This window comes from Carica papaya, chromosome 5 (genome assembly GCF_054855325.1).
Source record: "Carica papaya isolate Zhongbai chromosome 5, ASM5485532v1, whole genome shotgun sequence".
NCBI classification, from domain to species: domain Eukaryota; kingdom Viridiplantae; phylum Streptophyta; class Magnoliopsida; order Brassicales; family Caricaceae; genus Carica; species Carica papaya.
In genome coordinates, this window is record NC_142313.1 from 1,139,786 (window position 1) to 1,149,928 (window position 10,143).

A 10,143-nucleotide genomic window follows, 5' to 3' on the forward strand; every position below is an offset into this window, starting at 1 on the left:
TTGTCTTGTTGTTATCAGTTATATGCTATAATTGAACTCCATATTCTAGCTGTGATAAGGAGTGGATCATACTCAAAATCATTTTTCTTAAAGAACTGAACTTCTCATGGATTTTACTTCGATTAATTCTGGAATTGAGATTGGAGAGGATCCTCTTGGGCCTTTATAAACAGGCTTAATGGGAGCCCTTTTTGAGCTCTCCCAAACAAGATTATGAGAAACTTAGAGGCACTTTTTTTTTTTTTTTGGGTTCTTTTGAGAGCTTTTAAAAGAGTAATTTTTTAACCCTATAAATAGAAATTACTTTTACAATTGTGTAATTGCTTGATTTTAATTAAAAAAATCATCTATTTTGAATATTGGATGTTATTTTTTTTTTCAAATATTAAAAAAATTACCATAAATACTTACGATTTTAACTTTAATTTTATTAAAATTTCGTTTATAGCCCATAGAGCGGACCTCCTACTATGGCCCGTGATCCCAAGCCGAAAGCAAGAGAAACTTCATCCCTCCCGTTTCTTTTACATCCCCATGCCCTCCCGTGTGATGACATAGAGAAGGGCGGAGGGGAGAATAGAGAGGGATCCTTTCAACTTATTCCAATTTAGGATAATAAGTTCATCGGGACAGTTGGTAGAATCAATAAATCTTCAAATCATTCATTTAAAAAAATTAAACATTTATTATTAGATGATCGTGTAATACTTCTCAAAATTTAAAATTCTTGATCAATTGAAGAACAATATTGCCATTTTTGTTTAATAAGATTCAAAGCGGATGATTGACTCATCCAGTACTATAAAAAATCGCAAGAAAATTTTTTGATAACGCAAGTTTATATTTCTCAATGATATTCTACGACTAAGACAATTAGTTGAATCTCATACAAATACAATCCAAATATCATAAAGACTATCATATAAAACATAAAATTTTTCTACCAATTCCTTCTTGTCAAGCCTCTCGATCTATCATTATATCTCGAGAAGAAAAAAGGATTACAGTCTCTATCCCATCTAAAATTTTCAAAATTTGTTATTATTTAGAATAAAATTATTTTAAATTTAAAACAGTTATGTACGATTCTTTTTTATTTCGACTATATCATAGAGTTAAGATAAAAAAAATATATATTTATTATTTTCTTATATTTTTTATAAAATTTTTTCGTAAAAAAGAATTTTTTTCGAGCAAATCTCGTAATTAAAATACCGTAAATTAAAATTTATTATTATTAGAATTTTATCCGAATATAGTTATCAATTAAATGCTAGTAGGAGTTATAGGAAGAAATTAGGAAGATGTAGAGTATGAAATTATCTTACAAATTAAAAATTACTTATAAATAAATTTAAATTTTCTAAATTAATTTAATTAAAATGTTTTGATAATTTCATAATATGATCAGAAGAGAAGATTAATTTTGTAACCAAAATATGTTTTAGCCTAAATTAAGATTTAGTCTCTTAGATTGTTGAAGAGGCCAGGGATGAATGGGGAGGCCATTACAACTTTTGTCAATTGGTCAATTGCTTTTGTTCTCAATAATCAATAACATCTATAAATTAAGTTAAATTTTTTAAATTAAATTATGAGAATTCTTATATACATTTTTAAATTTTAAAATAGATCAAGTAATCATTATACAAAAATCAGATTCGTTAATATTAAGTGTTATAAAACATTTAATCATACTTAATTTAAAGGAATTGTTTGATTTTAAATGGGACATTCTATAATTTTGTACGAGAGGTACAATATTTGAGTATCTTAGTGTAAAAATAAATATATATATTATATTATATTGTATTAAATATTCATGTGATTTTATACTTAAAATTTACATTTTATTTATAAATTAATAATTTATCTAAACATTTAAAAAAAAAAAAAACCCATTTCATTTTTGTTTATAATATACATACCCTGCATTGATTAATTAAATTAATTACTTGATTCTATATATATATATATATATATATGTATGTATGTGGGTACCCTTGGTGTTCTCAAGAGGGCAAAATTCGTGCTTTAATTATTTAATTTGTCACCAACAACAACTATATTAATTAATTAATGTAAATGTATAATGTAATTTTAAATTATTATTGGGTGTATAAAAAATTCTTCATATTATATATATATATATATATATATATATATATATATATATATAAACATATACAATAACATTACAGAACATGAGCTGTATATAGTAAGACAATGCTGCGATGATCGAAGCTTATGACGTTACCGACCACACTGCACGATCTGCAGTTTCTATAATTTAATTAATTAGTAAACTTAATTATTTTAATTAATTAATTAATAATTACCCTAATTGAAATTAATTAATTAAAAAAGCTCGAGTCAAAAGCTTATATAAAAAGATTGCTTATACTGCCCGGTGTAAAGCATGCGCGGAGGAAACCAAACATTGACATTCGAAAAAAAAAAAAAAAACAATAACATACACGTTTGTATATCTATAGTTTGTGGTGTATGTATATGTGTGTGTGTGTGTGTATATATTTATAAATATCAGAGGTCAAGCTCTCTACTTATGATCAAGAGTCACGTTGTCCATATTGGTTCTCTTGCCAACATCATTTTTTTTAGCAGAACGCTGTCGTTTATGCCACTTTGTGCGTATTTATATATGTATATATATATATATATATACATACACCCATACCCATAATCATAATTAAAAACTATTTCAAGTGGGTCAATCTACATTTGTGGGCTTCCAATATTTTTCTCATCTTACGATATAACTTAATATGTATGTGTGTGTGTGTGTGTGTGTGTGTGTGTATGTATGTGTGTGTATAAATTATAGATGGGATATATATACACTTAATTAATTGGTGTTTTATTGATGTTAATTAATTTTTAGGTCAACTCCATTAAAACTTGATCACCCACATATATATATATATATATGTACATGTATGTTTAATTACAAATAAATAATAATATACACGAAACTAAATATCAATCATTTATATATTTAAATATATATATATATTATTGAATGCATTATTGTAGAAATTAAAAAATAAAAAATAAACACATGCATTTGTGGTTTTTTTTTCCTTAAATTAAATAAAATTTTAAAATAATAATTAGAAAAATCAAGAAAAATATATAAAAATCCAAAAAAAAAATTATTTTAATTTATGTTTTATTTATTTATTTTTTTTTAAAAAAAAGGAAGGTAGAAATTTTCACATGTTTCATCTTGTAACCCATGACTTTTCTTTTTATGTGTTTTTAACAAATGAAACACGTGAAAATAATAAAAGAAAAAGGTAACTAGAGGAAGTGTTCATGAAGTCTTATATATATATACATATACATATATGATAGAGGAATATAATAAAAATTGTAAAAAAAAATTAAATAAAAATAAAAACAAAAATTTGGTTTTAAAAAACCCCATATTTAAAATCGGATTAATTATATAGAATAGTTTATAATTTTGTTCTGATCAAAGATTTAGATCGAACTATAAAGTTTAAACTTTATAAAATCAAATTCGATAATGTGATTTTCTCTTGAAGAACACTAGTTACAAAGTTGATCAAATTGAAATTGAGAACTTATTTTTTTATATTTTATTTTTAATATTTTTAAATTTAAATAATTTTATTTTTTACAATATATGTAATATCCGGTCTCGAATTTTAACATGGGATTAATTTTGGTATTTTAAAAATAAATAAAAAAATTAATTATAAATTAATTTCTATTCAATTTTATTAAATTATTGAAAAAAATAGGTAGTGATGTAATTGAAAGCAATTTTGAAAAAAAAAGGTAAAAATTTGGGTTCAGTTGGTGTTTTTAAAAGAAAAATTAGAAACAGAAGGTTAAAGTGCAAATAAAAAAAGTTTAGCCATGTAGCACCGTCCAGTCAGTAGCTCAGACGAACTGGAGCACGCTGTGTGATAAGGCACGTTGACGTTGGTGTCACACGGATGATTCACGTGTCCTGCGATCAGATAGCCTAAGTCAATCTAATGTGCATGGATGGCTCGGATTCGTTTTTCTCTTAGGCACGATTGGATCGGCGAGAGTAATCGCGATAAATGACCTAAATCGACACGGGATGAGTATAAATACTTCGCGTCGCATGAGAGCCCAAACTTTAGCCGCCAGCCCCTGTTGAAGAAGAAGAACTAGGCACTAAAGAAGGAGGCTGATCACCGACCGTCGTCGCACTGGAGCCATCACCAGCCACCAAAAAGGTAAAAATTCCTCCTACTCGCTTGAAATTCGATTCCGAGCATCCCTGTAGCCAAATCGAAGCAAGAGGGATGATGAGTGAGCCAAAAACTGCGGGTAAAGCAAAACTCAAAAATCTCTCCGATGAGCCTCTTTCCGTTTTTCGTTTCATACAATTTTTTAATCATTGTGTTTACTGTTCTTTTTTGTACAAGTTAACCGAAGAATGACTAATAGAGCCGCCACACCCGGTGATCTTCCATTGGTAGGTTCAGTGTTTTTGGTGATTTTTCGGTCAACCCAGACCCGCTAACGTATTTTCTGTAGAGATACATGTAAAATCGACCAAAATCACCTAAATATATATATATATATTTATATATGTGAGAAAGTAGATAATATATATAGACGTAAATGTATGCCAATATAACAAAAAGATAGAAATACATATAATTTATAGTTTATAATTTATAATTTATTTTCTTTTAAATTTCTGAATTATTACAAAAAAATGTTAGTTAAAAAAGTAATTATAGACAATATAAGACAACCATAGATAAATAGATATATATATATATATTTACATATGTGGGAAAGTAGATAATATATATAAATGTAAAAGTACCTGAATATAACAACAAAACAGAAATATATATAATTTATAATTTATAATTTATTTTTTTTCAAATTTTTGATTCGTTTTAAGAGATGTTAGGTAAAAAAATAATCATAGATAATATAAAGCTAACCATAGATAAATATATATAATATATATGAATGTAAATGTATATATTTATATATGTAGAAAAGTAGATAATATATATATAGATATAAATGTACGTAAATATAACAAGAAAACAGAAACATATATAAATACCCATCTGCAAAGATGTTGGCATCATCACCGAGTCATTTCTTAATCTACATTTAATTGGTGTCATTTTTACAACTCTTCCCATTCAATGAGGTCACGAAAAGATAGCATATGGAGATGTTAGTTTCAAACTTTATTATCATTTTCAAGAAAATGACAAAAAATAAATAAAGAATATATATATATATATATATATATAATATGCTATACATTGCCACTTATATTTGCAAATATTTATAAATATATATATTATATATATAATTAAATTAATTTTTTCTAAAAAAAATATGATATTTATGTTTTGAATAATTTGAATAATTTTTGTAAACCCTCAATTTCTTTTATCTCCTTCTCCAAATTAGAGAAACATAAGATGGGTTAATGTATATATATATATATATGTAAATTCTTATAAATTATTCCCAAAAAAGTCAAAAGTTTTAAAATATATATATATATATATATAATATATTGATTTATTCCAACAAAATTAATTTGTGTGGTAGAATTCAAGTACAAATTTTCCTTCTACCAAATTTATTCCTCCCATAGCAAGCCTAAGAAGGAATCTTCTTCTCATCTCCAAAAAAATTCCCATCTTAATTTAGTTCTACATAATGGACGGTTGTGGTGGACCCACGTGGCATGCTTCTTCATTACCTTGGACGGTCCACAACACTCGATGAAATTTCTGTATGATTATCTACCGTCCATTTTTTTTTTCTTTTAAAGGGGACACTTTTTTTTTTATAGTATAAATAAAAAAAAAAGAAAAATATCACCCACATTAAAAAGTATAGAATAAAATGAAAATTAAATATTATTATATGGTTTGATTGAGAATATTATATGATATATACCTTCTTGGCTATAGATTCTTATTATGGGACCATACGGGCAAACATTATTTATTATATTATAAGAAAAAAAAATACAAAATTCAACTAGTGTAGTAATTAGTTGTTGAAATTTATATATATTATTATAATTTTATTTGAATTTTTCAAAATTTTATTTTTTATAACTTTTTAATAATTTTTTTCTCTCAATTACTTAGAATTTTTTAAATAATTTTTACAAAAATAGATAAATATTTTTGTTATGTAATTACGTATGATTAATTGATAATAATGGGGTACAATAACTTTAATTTGATGTAGATAGGTGTACATAGATGTAGAGTTGTGATTGGCAACTTTTGGTGAAGGAAATGCAAATTTGACTTTATACCAACAAACAAAAAGGGGATGTATATATATATCTATATATATATATATGTATGTATGTATGTGTGTGTGTGTGTGTGTGTGTGTATGTATATATATATCTATGTATATCATAGTGATTGTGGGTGTGGGTGTGGGTGATGGAGTCGTCTCCATCCTTTTTACCATACTTTTTATGCTACCTTTTGCTATTGGCCTCTCATGTGCATACTTGACTAAAAAAATGACAAAAGATAAAATGGAATCAAGGCTTTGTTTGGTGGGTCACTATATTTTGGCTTTTGGTTAGCTTAGGCTTATTTTTTCTTCTTTCCTAGCAAAAATAAGCCACATAAGCTCTTATTTGCTTGGTGGGTCACCGTATACTATCATATATTAGTATTAAAAAAATATATTATGACAAATATGTATGTATGTATATCATATAATTAACAATATATATGTATTTTTACTAAAAATTATAAAGTTAACGATAAACTAAAAGTAAAAAGTAAGTGAAAGAATTATTCACTATATAGTTGAGTGAGTTTGTACAATTGAATGAGCTATCTCTATACGTGTATATATATATATATATGTATGTATGTATGTGTTGTTCTTACTTTAAGAGATGCTTTTATTATCTTCTTCTTTTATACAAACTTTTTATTGTCTCTTAATTTTTTGCATAATACCTAATAAAGTGACACATATTGAACTACTTCAAACACAAAGTGATTCCTTGGGATGCTTTTACTATTATAAGAAATTTAAAGCTATTCCAATTTGCATAGTATAAATATATTAATATATACACACACACAAACACATATGTAATACATGTGTCCTTACATGAATTCAAAAATTAACATCTCTAAGATAATTCTAAATATAGATATGCAATAAGAATAATTTCGTACTTTTTTTAAAAACACTATAAAAATAAAACCCGTATAAAATTAATAATTCTCAAATTGATTGGTGAATTTTTTAGCACAAAATATAGAACTTATTCCTTTTTATCACTCTACATTTGTAACACCCAACATTTATTTTTATTTTATTTTATTTTTTAATAAATATAATTGTTTATTAATTAAATTAAATTTAAATTATTTTATTTTAATTTGATTTAATGATAATAATAATAATAATAAAATAAAAAAGGTGAAAAAATTAGTTAAAGATTTAATTAAAAATAATTTTGAAAAAAAGTAGTGAAAATTTGAGTTCTGATTGTATTTTTGAAAAAAAAAATCAGAAATTAGGGATCAAAATGCAATTTAAAAAAATTACGTCACGTCAGATGCCCGATCAGCAGTTCCGACCAACTAGGACACACCAGATGGCAGAGGCGCTGATGCGGGAGGAACCACGTGGGCGATTTTTTAACACAAGATATAGAACTTATTCCTTTTTATCACTCTACATTAGCAAGCATTTGGTGCTATATTTGAAACTCCCAAGTTTCATAAGATGGTTTTTTTACAATACAATCTTTTTAATCAAGTATTAAAAGATATATATATATATATGTACATGATTTTCATCATCCAATACAAACTCCTAAAGAATATATATATATATATATATGTGTGTGTGTGTGTGTGTAAAAAGAGTAGTGATCTACAAGCTTTCCTTTTAAGATAGATTAAAATAAGGTGAAAAGTACAAAACCATGCAAAAATATATGCAAAGGTGGGAAATGATTAAGAAAACTTTATTACCTTTGTGCTTAAATTATGGAATAAGACAGCAAACCTCTTTTTTTTTTTTAAATAATAATAATAATTTAATACACCCTTTATTTTGTATATTTAGAAATCATTTTTTCCTTAAAGTTACAACAATATATATTTTTTTAAAATAAAAATAATAAAATACTTTTTTGGGAATTAATTTAATTAAAATATTATTTCTTTAAGTGAAATAATTAATTAGTAAACAAAAAAAAAATTTAAAAATTAAATAAGAAAAATAATAATAAATGAGCCGAGCCGAGATGGCTTCAATGTTTAGCGGCGGGGAACTTTTTGTCTTCTGTGTTTGGTAGTGGGGGAAAGGTATCCCCCGCATGTGAGCAGTGCGGTTCGATGGCCACAACCAAACACCAACCCAGACCAAAGCCAAGGACAGACCCAACCCCGTATCCAAACAAAAACCTTTTTTGTTCCCCCAAAAAGGTTTTGTGGTGGGTCCCACACCCCTTTCGTCCCTTGTGTTTTAGGCCAACCGTGGAGGAAAAGAACTGTAGGAGATCCAAACGTTCGAACTATTCAAGGAACCCCACACACTTCCAAACGAACCTTCCACTTATGCTGGAATGCGGGTCCCACCACATATGCCATATAATTTTTGACTATTTGACAATAATACCCCTCTTTTAAAAAAAAAAAAAAATTTACTAAAATAAAAATAAAATCTAAATATTTCAAAATTAAATATCATAATCAAAATAAGCCCAAATAATAGTAACAATTTACACACACCCAAATATTTATACATATATATATATATACTCATATATTTGGTAAACAATATTATATACATGAATCTTGCAATGTATCATCGTTTTGATGAAAATTCATTGTACCCTTTTTTTAAAATTTAATTTAAAATCATAAATAACTCGCAATTTTAAAATTTTATAAGATATAAATATGTACCGAATAATATTCAAATTTTAAATAAATTTAATATTTAACTTAATTTTTTAGGTTTTATAAGAGGGAATATAATTTTGTCATTAATGAAATTTAACATATTAGTAGATTCATTTAATTATATTCAATTAAAAATTAAATATTTTAAATAATGAAGATTTAGAAAATAATTAAGAATATACTAAAGAAATATAAAATATAAAAGGTGAAATAATCACAAAAACTTAATATCTATTTAATTAATATTTACATTTTTTTTGTCTTAATTTGCAAATAAACTAACATGTAGGTTTGGATTTATAACACGGTAATTGACAACTATAACTTCTTATTTATTTCCATTTTTAAAAAAAAAGGAAAACTAGCTAGCAAATTAAAAGTGCCATGCAAATTTACATTACTACCCTCGATATATATATAAAAAATATAAAATATAATATTTTTATAAAATATATGATTATATTTATATTTGAATTTATTTTAAATTGATTATTTGAACTATACTAAATTTTAAATTAGAAAATTAATTAATATTTAACTTAATTATGTTATGTATGTTTATTTTTTTATAAAAAAATTATAAATTCGAGTAGTATTATATTTATATATGTATGTTTTTATTTAAAAATTATTCTATATTGTGTTATATTTGATGTCTTTGTATAATCTAATTGATGAATATATATATACCATATATTTTAAAAAAATTTATAGTTAATATTATATTACTTTTTATAATAATAATAAGGTTTTAATAAAAGCTAGATTGAGATTGTTTAGATTTGTCTATTAGCCCGCATTAGAAAATTCACTACAAAATTAAAAAAAAAAATTCCCAATTTCCACGTGTCAAAATGCAACCATCTCAAAACCTAACCTGTACATATATATATATATATAATATGCATATTTTCCAAAGCCCTGTTTCGTAATTTTAGGTCTCAACTGACCTACTCTCTTTTGCTCCAAACCGTTCCTTCCCTTCTTTTACCAACCCAACCAACTTTCTATTTTTCAAAAATTAAAAATATGAAAAAGAAAATAAATGGTAAAAAAAACACACCATGGCTGTTCTGCCACATCATCAGCTCGCCGGAGCTGCCACATCATCCGCTCCTGTGGGTCCCCATAAGTACGGACGACGCCACCACATATATATAGGATCTCC